General features: G+C 45.5%; 1 protein-coding gene across 2 annotated transcripts in view; it reads right to left on the reverse strand.

Moving 5' to 3' along the window:
* SPIN1 (spindlin 1) overlaps positions 1–17,828 on the reverse strand; it is a 122,185-nt gene that overhangs the window by 76,511 nt on the left and 27,846 nt on the right. The window lies entirely within an intron of this gene.

Here is a 17,828-nt window from a genome sequence, read left to right on the forward strand (position 1 = left end):
ATACATTTTAACATTTTTAGAAGGTCTCTTTCTATAAGTCTATAATATATAACTAAACTATTGCTGTATGTAAAGTAAATAAGGTTTTTAAAATGTTTAAGAAGCTTCATTTAAAATTAAGTTAAAATGAAGAGCGCCCCCGGACAGGTGGCCAGGACCCGGGCAGTGTGAGTGCCACTGAAAATCAGCTCGTGCCGCCTTCGGCACGTGTGTCATAGATTGCCTACCCCTGATCTAGGCATTGAATGATTTCTTCCACTGTAGCAGCCCAAACTATACATGCCATGTGACAGAGCAACATGTTGTCAATATATGAACTCCATCACAGACCCATGTTCCCTAATTAACTTTCAGTGTTCTCATGTGTGAAGACAGATAATCCCGATGTACTAAAACAGGAGGAGCCCCTGGGGCAGAGGAGCAATTGTTCATTTTTATCTCAGATTGAACGGAGCAACACTCAAGAGCAATACTATCCACCTCTGCTAGGTTCTGCAGGCAAGTCAACAAGAACCTTGTGGTCAACTGTACGGCATCAGGTCTAAAAGAATTAACAGAAACACTACTGCTAGGAGGTTGTGTTAGTTTCTGCCTCAAACCCAGTTCTATGGCCCAAAAGTTAATGTCTGGAACCACTGAACTTCCTTGTCCCAGTAAGAGAAGCCTCCGAAACACCTTTTCAAACTCCTGACCCCTGTGAAGCAGAGATTAGAAACTGATGAACAGTTGGTAAGATTGTCAACATCCAAAGTTTGTTTTTTGAATAAAAGTCAACACAACTTAAGACTAGTTGGCACCCTCTACCTTCCTACACTTAGGCGGGGGGGGAGGGGGGGGAGGAATGTATGTCCATCCTCATCCTCTTGGAGTTCTAGAGCTGAGAACATATACCATTAATAGAAGCTGTGTTCCCGGTACAGTTCACTGAAATGTCAGAACTGGGAAAGACTGAAAAATACACATCTTTCCTTTGCTATTCTGGAAATGCTGAATATATACTTCAATCCCTCCGCTTCTTCCCTGAATTCCAGTAAGTCCAGCCTGTTCAAACTGTCTTTTGACCAAAAGGGATACTGTTCAAAATTAATTTAGCATCTTTCGACTCCATACAGTATATGGATGTAGAAAAAGTGTAACAATCATAAATTAGGTATACAGTAGAAAATAAAATTTTATTATTAATATTTCAATATTACAGCATGAACCTGACATTACATAAAAATGTATTAATAGTACAATAAACTTATTTCCATTTATCCCTTGGTGAGGACGATGAGAAGTGGGCTTGAGGAGTGACTTCCTCAACTTCAGCCTCCAGTTCCTCCCTTGCCTGTTCGGGGTTCAGAAGCCCTGAAGGCAGCAGCTACAGGAGGGCATTTCCTCGGTTGCTGTAGGTCACATTAGAGGTAAGGGACACTTGTTGGCTTTGAGCCTGCAAAGGATCCTAGTATGGCCATTGCGATGGGAAGGGACCAGGTGGTCGGTACCACGGTTGGCCAAACCAGGGAGGCTGTGGATCAGGGGGATGATAATCATGATGTCCATAGTGAACTGAGCCCCATATGGCGGGTGAGAAAAGCAGCGGGAAACCACATCCTCTTGCTCACTTTCTGACTCTGGCGACAAGAAGGGCAGTCGGAGGCAGGAAGATGTCGGCAAGTCAAGGGCCCTGGCACTGAGCAGAGGAGAGTCCAGTGCGTCAGACACCGAAAGATCTGTTGCAAACCAGAAATCTGAAGGTATGGACAGCATCTGTACCGGTGGTGGTTATCAGTGCCAAGAGGCTTGTATTGACAGGGTCAGAGATGTGGACCTGGTAGCAAGATCCGTCGGTGCCTGGCATACCACAGCCGGTACCAACGGAACCTTCCCTGCGGCAAATCTTTTGTTTTTCACGCCCCCGTAGTACCGGTGCTTCCTTGCCTGTGCCCATTGGGTCTTTAGGCAGCCTGATTTGCTCTGTTGGCTCAGTACTGCACATGCCCTGGGTACCAGATTTAGATGGCATCAGTGCTGTCTGTACTTGATGATACTGATTGAGACAGAGATCATATTCAGCTCGATTGGGGCTCGCTATGGGGACTCTCAGACCTTTTCTTACAGGCCTTAAGTGAGTGCCTCATGGGCATCTCCCTGGGCTCACCTCCATTCAAAGTAGAGGGTTGTGGTGAGGGCTCCCATCGGGACTCTGGAGGTTGAAGGACTCCATGAGTAGGAGTTTGAGAATCCGTTCTCTGTCTCTCCTGGATCTGGGCTTCAGTTACTGACACAAGCTACACTTCTGTAGCATGTGTTTCTCTCCCAGGCAGCAAACACACAGAGTGTCCATCAGTCACTGGGATAGATTCCTTGCAACTGAGGCACTTTTTGAAGCTTGGAGAGCTGGGCATACCCTTTTCCAGGGGGGTCGCCCTGCACAGGGGTTGGTGGGAGACAAGTCCTTTCCTTTTTTCTAAGCATGGCCAAAATAAAATGCAAAAGAAGAAAAAAGGCTTCAAACGAAGCTAAAAATTAGCAATTCTAAAAGAGTTAACCATCTAAAAACAGATAACTACAGCTCTGTCTCTAGCCAGGGGTGGTTGAGAAGGAACTGAGGAGGGTTCCCCGTGCATGCTTGCTAGCCTCATGACAGGTGAGGAGCAGCTCATGTGCAGGCTGAACAGATGCTGCTACCAGAGTTCTCCAGTCAAACAGCACACGTACATCTACAGTGTAGCACCCTCAGGGCCACTACTCGAAGAAGAGGCTGACTCTCAGTGGGAGTCCCTCTCCCCCCCCCCCCACCCCCCGCAATGTAATTTAGTTTTGGAATTCCACATTGGAAGCTTGATTACAACAATAATGATCAGCTATTAGATAGATTACCCTAGCTCTTATGTTATTTTCCCATCAAAATTTATCCCAGCAATATTAAAGACTTTTCAGCTAAGTGGTTTACAAGAGAATTACCTTCCCATGAACCAAGTCTCCGAGCAACTCACATGTTCCAACTTTCTCCTCCCACATGCATTGCTTCCCTTAGTTGTACTAAGGTTAAAAATAAATTAAGTCACAGCTTTTGTGAGAAAGTTTTTTTATAAGTCACAGTTCCATGACTTGCAGCTTTCTGCGCAGCTTTACAAAGTTGTGCTATGTCTGACAATAAATATTGCACTTTTAAAGTGAACATGTCAGTGCTTGTGAGAATCTAATGTGCAACCATCACACTGAAATTCTAACGTTAAAGTATTTCCATTATCTTTCCTTGAGACATAGATAGAATGCTCATCTTGGAGCTATCAGTGTACACAATGTAGAATCAAAGAGTAAATATCATCCTCTCTCATCTACAGAGCTTTTATTTATGCAGCAGAGACAATTTGAGGAAAATCTAAATAGGGATGATCTGTGTCTGGGTAAGTTTCTGCATTCAGTTCACTCTAAAGGTAACAATGAGACTCTCATTACAAAAAGCAAGCTCAAACCCTTGAAGGCATCAGTACTATGAAATGGAGTGCTTTAGTGTGCTTGTTCAAATGTCAAGGTCCAAGGACTCCTGACTGATAGCCTCATGACAGCTGAAATGAACGAACACATATATAAGGTTGCAATGTATGTATGATAAAGTTTGTATGTGGTTCTGCAGTTTATCATAAACCTTTCATACCTCATCTGCACCCTGACCAATAATCTCTCTTCAAGACTAGCATCCAGAACCTCCACACATCTTTCTAACAGCTGTGATTTCATTTTTTTTAAATGGTGTTAAAGACTATCACAGAGAGGTTTCTTTCTATTCCCCCAACATGCATAGGATTTCCCCTTAAGAAGTTGCACTGGTCCAACTTGTCATTCTGAGGTTTTTATATGGTGTAAGTGACATGCCAAATTGCTGTTCCTTCAGACACCTACGATTTCTATCTGGAGTGAAGTGCATGAAGAAATGAAACTCTTCATACATATAATTGACTCAGTTATTCTGGGAGATGAAAGGCACAAGAATTTTGTGAAGTAAGTCTTTGCTTGAATTGACAGAATCCATTCATCATTTGTTATTCCAGTCCAGGCCGTAATAAAAACAAAACAATAACAAAAAAACTGTAGGATTTTCTATCAACTCTGAAGAAGAGCAAAGATACAGAATGATTACATTCCAGACTGCCTGCCCTGGAAGATTACAAGAACTTTTTCTCCAAAATACCATACAAAACAGTATCCGGCTTATTCTAAAACAAATAGACTCCCCAACTGACAGGGCCGTCCCTACGGAGGTGTGGGGCCCGGGACATAGGTGACCAGTTTCTAATCTGCTGGGGGGTGCTCCCCCCTGGCTCCACCCAGGCCCTGCCCCTACTCTACCTCTTGCCCCAAGGCCCCACCCCCGACCTGCTTCTTTCCACCCCCGCTCCGTCCCCATCCTGCCTCTTCCCTGCCCAGTTCCATCCCTCCCCCAAGCGTGCCGCACCCTTGCTCTTCTCTCCTCCCCCCCAGCGCCTCCTGACGCCACAAAACATCTGATCCACGGCAGGTGCTAGGTGCTGCGGGGTGCGAGTGCTGATCAGCGCGGCCCGCCGGTGGGCAGGAGGCACTGGGGGAGGGGGAGATTCTGGTAGGCGGGCTCCTCCTCACCTGCCTGCCTCCTCAACTCTAGCAAATCAATGACTGTAGTCATTTGACCAAGTTGCCATCCACATCTAACTCAACTGTCCACGCAATTAGTTTTTAAAAGGGATTTCCCAGATTCCCTCGGAACTAGAAACTCAGGCCAAACTTGGCAACTATGAGTGGACCAAGAATTAGGCTCTTACATGTATCTTGCACTAAAGCAATTAAATACAAAGTTGCTTGATTTTTGAGTGCTGTGCTCTCACAAATCCCATGGAGGTCAATGGGAGCTGGAGGTGCTCTGCCTAACTAAAAGTATGAAAGTTTGAAGATTACAGCCTTCACTACCTTACTTGCATGCAGCTGGTTAGCCATTCTACTGCAGCCTAGAAGTGTAAAAAGGATACATTGTAGCACCTAAGACAGTTGTAGAAAGTTCAGCTTCAATGAACTCTGCAGTCCAGAACATTCCTTGGGTAATATTGTCTTCACTTGATATTGATGATTTCATGCAATTAGGCCATAGATGGACCTACATAGAGAGCAGTTAACTAGATATGCTTAGGTAACTTGTAATGTATGAATTTTTCTAGAGTAGCCCAGCAACTACCCACTAGTTCAGGGGTGGGCAAACTACGGATCCGGCCCACGAGCCATTTTAAGCCGCCCTGTTCTGGCCGGGGCGGGGGCTGTGTGGCTCGGCTCGGCCCCGCTCTGGCCGGGGCGCTGGGTCGGGAGCCGCACCTCGCCCTCGCTCCGGCCAGGGCCGTACCACACGGCTCCTGGAAGCCGCAGCATGGCCCCGCTCCGGCTCCTAGGCGCTCCAATGGGAGCTGCAGGGGCAGTGCCTGCGGATGGGGCAGCATGCAGAGCCGCCTTGCCGCACCTCCACGTAGGAGCCAGAGAAGGGACATGCCACTGCTTCCGGGAGCCGCTTGAGGTAAGCGCCGCTTGGAGCCTGCACCCCCCGAGCCTCTCCCCATGCTCCCTACCCCAGTCCAGATCCCCCTCCTGTTCTCCAAAACCCTCGATCCCAGCCCGGAGCACCCTCCTGCACCCCAAACCTCTCATCCCCAGCCCCACCCCAGAGCCAGCACCCCCAGCCAGAACCTGCACCCCTTCCCGCACCCCTGCCCCAGCCCTGATCACCCTCCCGCCCTCCGAACCCCTCGGTCCCAGCCCAGAGCACCTCCTACACCCCAAACTCCTCGTCTCCAGCCCCACCCCAGAGCCCACACCCCAACCCCAATTTCATGAGCATTCATGGCCAGACATACAATTTCTATTCCCGATGTGGCCCTCGGGCCAAAAAGTTTGCCCACCCCTGCACTAGTTAGAGGGGAAAATCTTGGTCTGACTCCTTTTTTAGTGTCTTCCATGTAGATAGTTACATAGTATGTTTACCCTGTTCAATTACAGGTTAAAATTTTAAGGGTGCCTTGTTCCTCAGGAAAAGTTTTCTTTTATACCCACATACACAGCAAGGATGACCCCTTATAATGAGTTAACAGTGGACACTTCCTTTGAAGTGGTACCAAAAGATGCTCCTCCACCAGCTGTGCAAGCGGGGCAAAAAGATCCTGTTATAGAAGCCTACAAAACCAACAGAAGATTAACATTTACAGCCTTTTTTCTTTTTAGTGGGCACTTTTTTCACCTGGAGATTTCCTTTTTAGCATAGCATTAAGAAGTGTACAATATACGAAGTTGAAAGATTACTTATTAAATGGCAAAAAAAACAAAAACACCTTTGTTATGCAGCATGTAGTTTCCCAGTGCCCTTACAGAACATAAAGATCAGGAAAACTCAAATGTCAGAAAACTAGGAAATCCAGAACTACGGTACATACCCCTGTAACCTTGACTCTGACTTCCTAGAGCTGACAGCAGCCACTGGGAATTATCACCATGCACTGTAGCTGTGCTCAGGCTGAGAGCTGTAGCAGTATTGAAAGGTTTGAATGATGGAAGCAATAGATGGGGCAGGTTAGTAGAGATGTGTTTGTGAGCTGAGGAGATAAGGATTAGTTTGAGGAGTGTCACAGAGCTGTGACTGTGATACGAGATCAGATTTGTGTACACCCCATGTGTGCAAGTAAAGAAAGGACAGCATGTGTACCCTGAGGCGCTAGTCTATCATATTGAAATACTGTGTAGGCACTGGAGAGGTGGAGGGGATCTTGCCATAGAAATTGTTAGTAGTGAAGTTGGATATGAGAGCAGTCTGAGTTTACTGATAGGTAAGGGAAAGTATAGGTTTAGAGGGCATCCTGTGAGTACACAAAGTGTCTGTTAAATTTCACAAGTGTGGAATTCTGTCAGGAAACTAAGCTAACTGTTCAAGAATAGGGCCAGTGCAAGTACAGCCTTTTTTGTACATGAAAAGAGAGAATGTATGTTATGGGTGTTTCGGGGTAAAGAGGGCAGAGTTAAAGTTATGTACAGTAACTCTGTTTTCTGAAATTTGAGTTTTGCTGAACTCAATATTCCGGAAAGACAAGAGTTGTCACTAGGAAACCGTAACCCTGCATTGAAGTGTTTTTGCCATTTAATTCCCCTCTTAAAAAAAAAAAAAAAACACAAAAACAGAAAGAAAGCTTGCTAGTAAGGGTTAGTAGTCATTGTAGCAGTTATTGATAGCATGCAGTTCAAGTGGACTACTGATCCCAGCCCTATGCCAGGGTTTCTCAAATTAGGGTCCGCGAGTGTACTCCAGGGGGTCTCAGAGTCATGTCTGGGGCCACCAGCCCCGCTGATCAACTCCTCCCCCTCCCTCCCAGTGCCTCCTGCATGCCATGGAATAGCTGTTCAGCAGCGTGCAGGAAGCGCTGGGAGGGTGGGGGAGGAGCGGGGTCGGGGGAGGAAGGGGCTGGGGTGGAGTGGGGTGGGAAGAGGTGCGGCGGGAGTGGGTCTTGGGGGAAGGGGTGGAGTGGAGGCAGGGCCTGGGGCTGAGGGGGGGATGTTGGGTGTCCGTGAAAAGTTTTAAACCAAAATGGGGGTCCTATTGGGTTGCTAAAATTGAGTTGCTGAAGTTTGAGAACCACTGCCCTATACCATTCTCACCCTGATGCTCAGCCCCACAAACCAGCCTTTCCCCTTCCCAGCCAGCTCCCACCACTCTAATTTTATCCAGGCTTCCCTCTCACCCAGCTCATACAGAGGAGCAGAGAATGGGACTCAGACTCCCAAGCAAGCAAGCCCCCTCCAAAACCTGGAGCACATGAGGTGACACATTGAGGGGGATCAGACCCCCATATATGGGCAAGGGTCCCCAGATACTGGCACATACAGGGTGGGGAGCAGGACTCAGACACTCCCATAGAAGCAACCCTCCCCCCCCCCAATATCCCATTTCACATGAGGGGAACAGGGAGCCCCACCTGAGAAGCAAGAGGCCCTCTGATCCTGCCACATGCACAGGGTGGCAGGGAGTGGGGCTCAGACACCCCTTGGGGTAGGAACACCCAGATGCCTGCTCACAGGAGTGTGGGGGGGAAGGGGGAGTAGGGAAAGGGACTCAGACCATTCTAAGATCCTGGCACACACCCAGAAGGGGAAAATGTGGGGCTGACCCTATTCTCCTTCAGACCGTCACTCACTACCCATGTATCCCTCTCCCTCACCTAAGCCCCGATTCCCTCTCATTTTGCCTTTCACCCATCCCTCCTCCTCCCTGGATGCAACCCTGAACTCCTCATCCCACTATTCTTTCCACTTCTCCACCCCGTAAAATGACCCTCCCTTGCCAGCATTTGCATTTTTAAAGGGAAAAATACTTGATTATATTCCCCAAAAAAATTAAAAACAAAAGAAGTGACAGATTTTAGCAATAGGCTATTCAACCCCTTCCAAATTTCTGACCGAGGTAGAACCTGAAGTGACACTGGCTGGCTGGGTCAGGTTCAAAGGAGTATTTTTTAGCCACCGAACCGATGAGAAACTTCGAAGACTAACAATCCTGTTATCGCCTTGTTCCACACATGCTCAATATAACCCATTAGGCATGTGAATAGCCTTGTGAACCTTAGCATGCCTAATTGGAAAAGCATAATCTTTTTCAAATAACATTTTAATTTGATTTCCTCCAAAGAGCATCAGGTCCTCAAATGTTTGAAACCCTGGTACAATGATCTGAGACCTGATTTGATCTCTATCTATAAGGAAAAATAGGTTTTAAGAACCTGACAACTTTAAGGAAAGCTGGTGTCCTCCCCAAACCAATGGTTGCATCTTGGGGAGCCCCTGTGTTAAATGGCCCCAAATTTAGATCACTAACAGGACCCACGCACCTGAGACACACCAAATTTCAATGCAATCCAAGTAACCATGTGATTAAGAGCATTTAAGTGTCAAGTTTTAAACAGAAAGCTGCTCTTAATCTAACACTAACTTAATCTTAACTACACCATCAATCTGTTTTAATAAAGCAAGTCATCTAAACAGAGCTGCCTCTGTATGCATGTTGTCTCTACAAAGGCAGAAAGAGACACTCAGAAGAGCAGAAGGCTACTTTTGGAGGACATCATAAGTACTCCTACTGTTTGCCAGCTGTTTAACTTGAAGTGCTAAACACAATTACCTATCATCCTACACTTGTGGCAACATGGGTGCAAAATTCCAAACAACCACACACCGTGAACACAGAAAAATCCCATCCTCTGTGCCAGTGGTCTCCAACCTTTTTATGCCCAAGATCACTTTTCGAATTTAAGGGCAACCAAGGATCTACCTCACACCTTCCCCGAGGCCACCCCCTTCCCGAAAGCCCACCCCAGTCACTCTATCCCCCCTCTCTCCGTCACTTCCTCTGCCCCACCCTCACTCACTTTCACCGGGCTGGGGTAGGGGGCTGGGGATCGGGAGGAGGTGTGGGCTCTGGCCTGGGGCTGAGAGGTTTGCAGTGGGGGTGGGGGCGCTCTGGGCTGAGCCTGGGACAGGGTGGGTGCAGGAGGGGGTGAGGGGTACAAGCTCTGAGAGAGAGTTTGGGAGCAGGAGGGGGCTCCGGGCTGGGGTGCAGGCTCTGGGAGGGGGGGTCATGGCTGGGGCTTGGGGTGCAGGAGGGGGTTTCGGGTGCGGGAAGGGATATGGGGTGCTGGCTCCAGGAGGGGGCTCAGGGCTGGTCTGGGGTGCTGACTCCGGGAGGGGGCTCAGGCTTGGAGTGCAGGAGGGGATTTGGGGTGCTGGCTCCAAAAGGGGGCTCAGACCTGGGAGTTGAGGTGCAGCCTCCTGCCAGGCAGCACTGACCATGGCTGCCACTAAGGCATGCTCCCTTCCTACCCTGGCCCCACGCCGCTCCCGGAAGGGGCCAACACACCTCTGCATCCCCAGAAGTCTTGAGGTCTCTCTGAGTGTAGCCTTCATTGATTTGAGATCTACCATACCATTCTCTCACTTGAAGGGAAAACCTATAATGGCTGTAATAGAGACCCATTTTGGGAATATTTTAATGAAGTTCCTCAAGTTGTGGGTAAGACAGGCAAGCGTGCAAAATGCAAACAGTGCAACAAAGAAATGCAAGGCCTGCTTGCCCGAATGAAACAACATTGTGAGAAGTGTTCCTTTTCAGGAGGAAGTTGCGTTAAAGATGATGAAAGGAACAAATCTGAACATGCAGGATCTTCAGGTTGGTAAACTTTTTTATTTCATACTTCTTTCTTAAGGACTGCCTGTCTTCCTTCTGGACTATTCTTGAATTCTCATGTTTGAGCGAAAAATATAGTTGTTACTCTATGGTACTATCATTTTAGATGCAGTTGTGATAAAAAATAAATAGCTGAAATAGGCAGATCTTCCTTTTACAATTTCACCCTTAAAGTAGTACTGAGTGTCAGTGAATGCAGTGAGTAATACTAAATGAGCAGTATGGCAATAATAATTAAAGAACTGTATTGACATTTTGTTTAGGAGAATCCATCTCAACATACAGCATTCTGAAGACTATCCACCTTCAAGATCACCATCATTTTCTATAGTTTCAGAGTTATCTGCTAATGATAGTGTTTCAGTCACATCATATATGTCACATAGCCACAGTATATCACCTGTAGCAAAAAGGGAAAAAAACTCCATAATCCAGAAACAACTATAGATACATTTGTGAGAAGAACCAGCAGATTACAAAAAGAGGTAATTGATGAAAAAATTACCCGGTTTGTTTATGCAACAAACTCTGCTTTCCGTATGATTGAGAACCCAAACTTCATTAATGTGGTTCAGTCATTAAGACCAGGATAAAGTCCACCCAACAGAGCAGATGTGCTTGTGTGACAACAAAAGAAGGGAATGTCTTCCTTACAGAAACAATTCATACATCAGGAAATGCACACACAGCAGAATACTCACAAGAAGTAGCAGTAAAAGCTATAACAAACTGTGGGGGGAAAAATCAAATGTCTAGTACACAGCTTGGTCACAGACAATACTGCAAATGTATCCAAGATGAGAAGAAATTATTTAGAAGAAAGTCCCAAGTTAATAACATACAGTTGCAGTGCTCATTTGATACATCTCCTAGCCAAAGACTTCAGTGTTCCAGAAATAAAGGCTAATGTTGTTGAAATTGCAAAATACTTCCGTAACATCCACTTAGCAGCAGCTGCTCTGAAAAATGTGGGAGGAACCAAGCTAACTCTCCCACAAGACGTGCGACGGAACTCAGTAGTGGACTGTTTTGAGCACTATATCAAGAACTGGACTAATGTGATGACAGTCTGTCAACAAAATTGTGAAAAAATAGACAGCACTATCACAGCCAAAGTTCTCAACATTGGGCTTAAGAGAAATGTTGAACACATGCTGAGTACCCGGAAGCCTATTTCTGTAGCCTTGAACAAAATGCAGGGAAATAGCTATTTTATTGCTGACGCTGTTGAAATTTGGAAGGAACGGAGTGAGATCTTAAAAAGAGAAATATGCAATGACAGAGTTAAATTACAAGCATTAAAAAAAACGAATGGGACAAGCACTATCTCCAGCTCATTTTCTTGCCAATATTTTCAATACTCGGTACCAGAGTCAAACCTTAACTGCTGAAGAAGAGTTGGCTATGACATGGACATCCAGCAATCATCCCTCCATAATGCCAGCTATAATAAACTTCAGAGCTAAGAGTGAAGCATTCAAAAAATATATGTTTGCTGATGATGTTTTAAAGAAAGTCACACCAGTGAACTGGTGGAAGTCACTTAAGCACTTGGATTCAGAGACTGTTGAAGTGATAATCTCACTTTTAACAGCAGTAGCTTCTTCTGCCTGTGTAGAAAGAATATTTTCTTCCTTTGGACTAATTCATTCCAAATTGAGAAATCGTTTGGGACCTGAAAAAGCAGGAAAGCTTGTTTTTCTTTTCCAGATTATGAACAAACAGGAAAATGAAGGTGAAGACGACTGAGCTAGCTGCAGAAGCCAATATTTTAAAGTTTCTCATGTTGACATGGCTGACATAGTCGATTTAATTTTTGTTTTTTTGTTTTTTTTTAAATATTTCATTTAACTATTTTAGTTAAACAATTTTAACAAGACAAACCTGATTTTAAAAAACTTGAATGTTTAACTACATTCAAAAATTCATATGCTTGTTTTGTTAAAATATTATGTTTGCTGTTGAAGAAAAAAATCCAGAATACGTAACGTTGTTGTTTTAGTTAAATAAAACAATGTATATGCGTGTCTGGTGATGTTATCCTCCTAATACAGCATGGCAAGAAATCCTCCAAATATTAATGATTAACCTGTTGAACTGGAGATATTGGGAGGTGAATTGACTTCATAAATATCTGCTTCAATTACCTTTGGCAAATGAAATAACCAAACAATCATTCATTTTCTGATATAGCTGTAAAACTAATCTGAAAAAGTTTTCAAAATAAATCACTTTAAAAATGTATAGTGTGTACCTTCTAAAAATGAAACCTACATCTATCTCTGAGTTGTGAAGAGTATAACAACCAACAAGAATGCACTTTTATGTAGAAATCCATGATTGAGTCTTCCTGACTAGTGATTTAATCAATTTGATTTAAATATATCCACCCTGCTGCTAAGAATCTTAAAAATCTTCAATGAAACCTGTTAGAGAAAAAGAACAAAGACAAGACTTGGATTTCTATTAGGTCAAAGATGGTGTTCTTGTTTTCCCCCAGAAACACCTTTCTCCCTCCGCCCATGCCTTGATCAGAGAAAACAGATTAGGCATAGCCAGATTCAGAACACAAACTTCAGAATAAAGAAGAGTTTTCCCTTGGTACTTTTTACCTCAGCAAGTTCTGCATTTCTATTAACTCTGTAAAATACAGCGTAGGAACCAATACTTATAGAACTGCAACCTGAACTGTCTGTAATTTGTGTCATTGAACTCTCATAGCGTTGTGATGAAATTGCTGGAGAGGCATGGAAACAAATAGTTAGATTTTACTTTAGGTTTTCCATTATTTTCTCCAGTAGGCATTATAAAAGCTTTTTGTCAATATGTTGAGCAGCATAAAACAGAAAAAAATGCAATACATATTTTCTTACTGGTATGACATCAGTATATTTAAATATACACAGCTACACTAAAAGAACATTAAAGTTCCAAAGTTAAGTGTTCAATAGTCTGGAAGGGCCAAAATTAAGGTTGTCTGCACATAGGCATTCTTAATTCTGGCATTTTTAAACTACTGTGTGCTTGAATTTCCCACCTTGTGTTTTTACCATAGTTTGTGTGTGTTGAATTTCCTAGGTTCTTAAAAAAAAAACAACTGAAAAACAAGCATGTGGCATCACAAACCCACATGGCTCATCAACAGGGTTGGAACACCTTTAACTCCACAGCACAGATCTCCACCACTTGAGGTAACTGAATAAATGATAGCTGTAGTAGGCTGTCATGCTCTAGTGTCCATCAGCACTAGAGGAGGATGAGAGTTCACAAGTAGTTGCCAACGCACTGGGTTCTTTGGTTCAATTTGAAGTTTGTAAGGGAGTGTGCTTGTAGGGGAATCACAGACCCTTCTGCTCTTGCCCCTCTACAGCCTGACACCTCTGGCCATGTCCTCTACAGTACCATCCACAAACTCCTTCCCAGTCTTCTGCACCTCCAGCTCCCTTACCCAGTCATCCCTTCTCAGGGCTCCTCATCCCAAGCCTTTTGGCGTAGTCTCTGCACCCAACCAGTCCCAGTATTTATGCACCCCTGACTCTGACTGCCAGTCTGCCCCTAAAGGCTCCTTGTCCAAAAACTACTCTCACAGACATCTCAATGAAACGTTAATGGAGGTACTCTGCAAACCTCTCCTGACGGTTTTTAGGGATGGCAGCCAGTGTTCTCTCTAATTTTTCCCACATATGTGTGGAATGAATTTTGTTAGGTTCACCAATATGGAGATGTGTGACATCACCTTCATATTGGTGCACCTAACAAAATTCATGTGGTAGGGGTGGGGCCGAGGGGTTTGGAATATGGGAGGGGGCTCAGGGCTGGGGCAGAGGATTGGGGTGCAAAGGCTCCGGCTGGTGGTGCGGACTCTGGGCTGGGGCTGAAGGGCTCTTGGCTGGTGCAGAGGGTTGGGGTGCATAGGGTGAGGGCTCCAGCTGAGGGTGCAGGAAGGTGCTCCAGGGTTTCGGAGGGGAGAGGACTCCGCCCAGCTCTCTCTCCCCGCAGCAGCACCCGGGCTGGGGGGGGGGGGAGAGGCGCCTCTCCACGCCGCGGCAGCTACAGGGCTGGTCCGGGCTGCCCCTTCCCCGGTTGGTCCAGGGCTCAGTTGGGGCCAAGGGAGGGGCACCCCCATAGGCGCCAACTCAGTGGGTGCTCCAGGGCTAGAGAAAAATATGGAGATATGTGACACATCACCTTCATATGGGTACACGTAACAAAAATCATGTGGTGGGGTGGAGCCGAGGGGTTCGGAGTATGGGAGGGGGCTCAGGGCTGGGGCAGAGGGTTTGGGTGCAGGGGTGTGAGGGCTCCGGCTGGTGGTGCAGGCTCTGGGGTGGGGCTGTGGATGAGGGGCTCTGGGGGGGCAGGGACTTGGGGGAAGGAGTGGAGTGGGGGCAGGGCCTGGGGTGGAGGGCAGGGTTGAGCACCCCTCGCCCCCGGCTAGAGGGGAAGTCGGCGCCTATGGCATGCCCCTCTCCTGGCTGCAGCAGGTTCAATTTCCATTGTGACTATATTGACAATGTGTCTTATCTGTAGCTGCTATCGTTGCAGCCTTGAGGGGTTCCCCCACACACCTGTGGAACACCTTAGCCAGATAAGGAAGAGAAAGAAAATTACTCGGGATGACATGTTCAATGAAATCCTGTAAGCCAGTATTACATAGGACCATGAGCAAAGGGCCTGGAGGATGAACACTGCAGACAGCTGGGAGAAGGAAAGGGCAGACAAGAGAAGGAGATGCACCAGGATATAATGAGGCTTCTCCAGCAGTAAACATAGATGGCTCCAGTCTCTTGTGGACCTACAGGTTCAACAAACATGGGTTCACCTTCCTTTGCAGTCCATGGAGAACTCCATTACAGCACCTCCCTACTCTCCCTCAACATTCCATGTGGCATCAGGGGCTGCATACCTACCTGTACCACTACTCCCCAGGAGTCATTAAAGACAAACAGCCTCACATACATTGATTTGTGAAAGCTGCTGTTTCTGTATGTATAGGTAAAATGGACAAGAATGTTCTTTCCCCTTGAACATATATTAATAGAACAGAAGTTAAGTTTTTAATGTATTTGATTTCAAATTGCAGATTTTATTTTGCACTGGTTTTGTTACATAATAAAATTCTATTATTCAAAAAATGAGTCATCTTTATTAGTTCAAAACATATGCTGCAGAGAGCACCCACTTTTACGTTACAGTGAAACAATGCATAGGATCAGTGACAAAAAAACATAATAATCATAAGAGCACCAAAAAAGTAGTATTTGCATTGACAGTGTTATAGTCAAATGTACACCAAGCACCACACAATTCCCAACAGGCCCCTAAACAGCACAGTACACAACAATGCATTATGTGGCTTGATATTAAAGTGCTCTTTCAAAGCCTCCCTGAGCTGTGTAGCTTCGCTTGAGCTCTCCTAAAAGCCTTGTGGCTGGCTGTTCAAAACAGACAGCAGACACTCTACCACCACCAGCCATGCCAGCAGCCCCCCACCCCCTTTTGTTTCACGGATATTATGCAGGACATGGCAGGCAGCTATAACCATTGCGATTTCCCTCACCCCCAAAATCCAATCTTGTGGATAAACATCAGTGTCCTTTCAATCTACCAAAAGCACAGCCAACTGTCATTCTGCACCTGCTGAGCTAGTAGTTGAAACTTTCTATTGTGTTGTTGAGGTGGCCAGAGTACAGCTTCATGAGCCAGGGGAGTAAGGGGTAGGCTGGGTCCCCCCCAGGATCAATATTGGCATTTCCACATTGCCAACAGTAATCAATCAGTTGGGAAAGAATATCCCTGTAGCTTTCTGAACAGTCCTGTGTTCAGAAAGATTTGAGTCCCCAGGAATCCATCAACACATGCACAGCTATAGAAAAGTTACCTTTTCTGTTGATGTACTCTGTGGCACGGTGGTCTGGTGCCAAAATAAGGATAAACATGCTGTCTGTTGCTCCACCACAGTTTGGGAACCCTACTGCTGCAAATCCATCCATTATGTCCTGAATATTTGCTGAGAGTCACTGTCCTGCATTGCAGGAGGCTCACAGATTCATAGATTCCAAGGCCAGAAGGGGCCATTGCGATCATTTAGTCTGACCTCCCGTACAGCCCAGGCCATAGAAATTCCCCAAAATAATTCCTCGAGCAGATCTTTTAGAAAAACATCCAATCTTGATTTAAAAAATTGTCAGTGATGGAGAATCCACCATGAACCTTGGTAAATTGCTCCATTAAATTACTCTCACCATTAAAAAAATACCTTGTTTCCAGTCTGACTTTTTATAGCTTCAACTTCCAGCCCTTGGATCATGTTATAGCTTTCTCTAGATTGAAGAATCCATTTTCAAATATAATGGCCTTGCACTCTTGCATGACAACTGCCCCAGAGGGGATTTTCCAACTCCAAAATTATTTCCCACTAATCGGTAACAATTTGGTGATGGAAGCTTCCAGAAGGTGATCGCCACTCGCTTCTCCACTGTCAGCGCAGTTCTCATTTTGGCATTCCTGCGCTGGAGGATGCGGAAGAGCTCAGCACACAGATCCAGGAACATGGCCTTGCACATCCGAAAGTTCTGAAGCCACTGCTCACCGTCCCAAAACTGCATTACAAGGCGATCCTACCTGTCAGTGCTCATTTCTCAGGCCAAGAAGTGGTGCTCCACCACCCGCAGTAGCTCTATGAATGCCACTAACAACCTTAACTTGGTTCTCACTATGTCCCATAGCAACCTGCCCTCCAGGAAACTCTCATGTTCCCCATTGATTTGATTCTTCGTATGGTTCTGTAAATACCAGATAATCTGGCATCCTGTGCTTGCAACGCTCATGACAATAGTGCAGAGTTGTGCGAGCAACACGGGTTTGTGGAATTTTTAAAAAGGCACAGATGGGATATAGATGACATTATGAGATGGAGACAGTTACACTCTGGGAAGTTGACCCTTTGCTCCCATTCATCCCTGCACGACTTGTTTATGCTCCACCATGCATTGCCAAAGCTTTCCAAAAGACAGTGCACTGCAAGGTGGCATATTGCAGACTGGGATGCTTACCCATGGTGCACCACACTGTGCATTGACACAATCACTGGTGTGTGCATGCAGCACCAACGCAAGGAGCCAAGTAGCCAAGCGTATAAATGTTAAACTAACTGCAGGGGCTTTATGTCAACATAACTTGTGTCAACCAAAGTTTGTAGTGTAGGCATAACCTGAGCTCAGTTCTAGTACTCATTATCTGCTGAAATAGTTAATTCTTTTAACACTGGTATTACATATTAGTTTCTCTCTTGTTCACTTTTGGTATTTATAGTTTTAATGCTTGAGAAAACACGTAAGTCCCCTAGGTCAGTGTATTGACCTAGTTAAAATCTCCCAGAATATGTTGTACTCACGCTAAGCTTTATTGTTAAACTCTTGCAGTTAAAATTGTTCCTTGTATATGCAGAATTTGTCAGAAGCAATATTATGTTACAGAAGTTCGTCAAATATGGCTTGGGTGCTAGGTACAGTTAGTGTAGTTGTCTCCGTGGTCTAATGAAATCTGGAATGTTATGTACAAAATCTAGATAAGGAAAGGCGTATAAGGTATGTGGACTCTG

The sequence above is a fragment of the Emys orbicularis genome, chromosome 6 (genome assembly GCF_028017835.1).
Source record: "Emys orbicularis isolate rEmyOrb1 chromosome 6, rEmyOrb1.hap1, whole genome shotgun sequence".
Classification (NCBI taxonomy): domain Eukaryota; kingdom Metazoa; phylum Chordata; order Testudines; family Emydidae; genus Emys; species Emys orbicularis.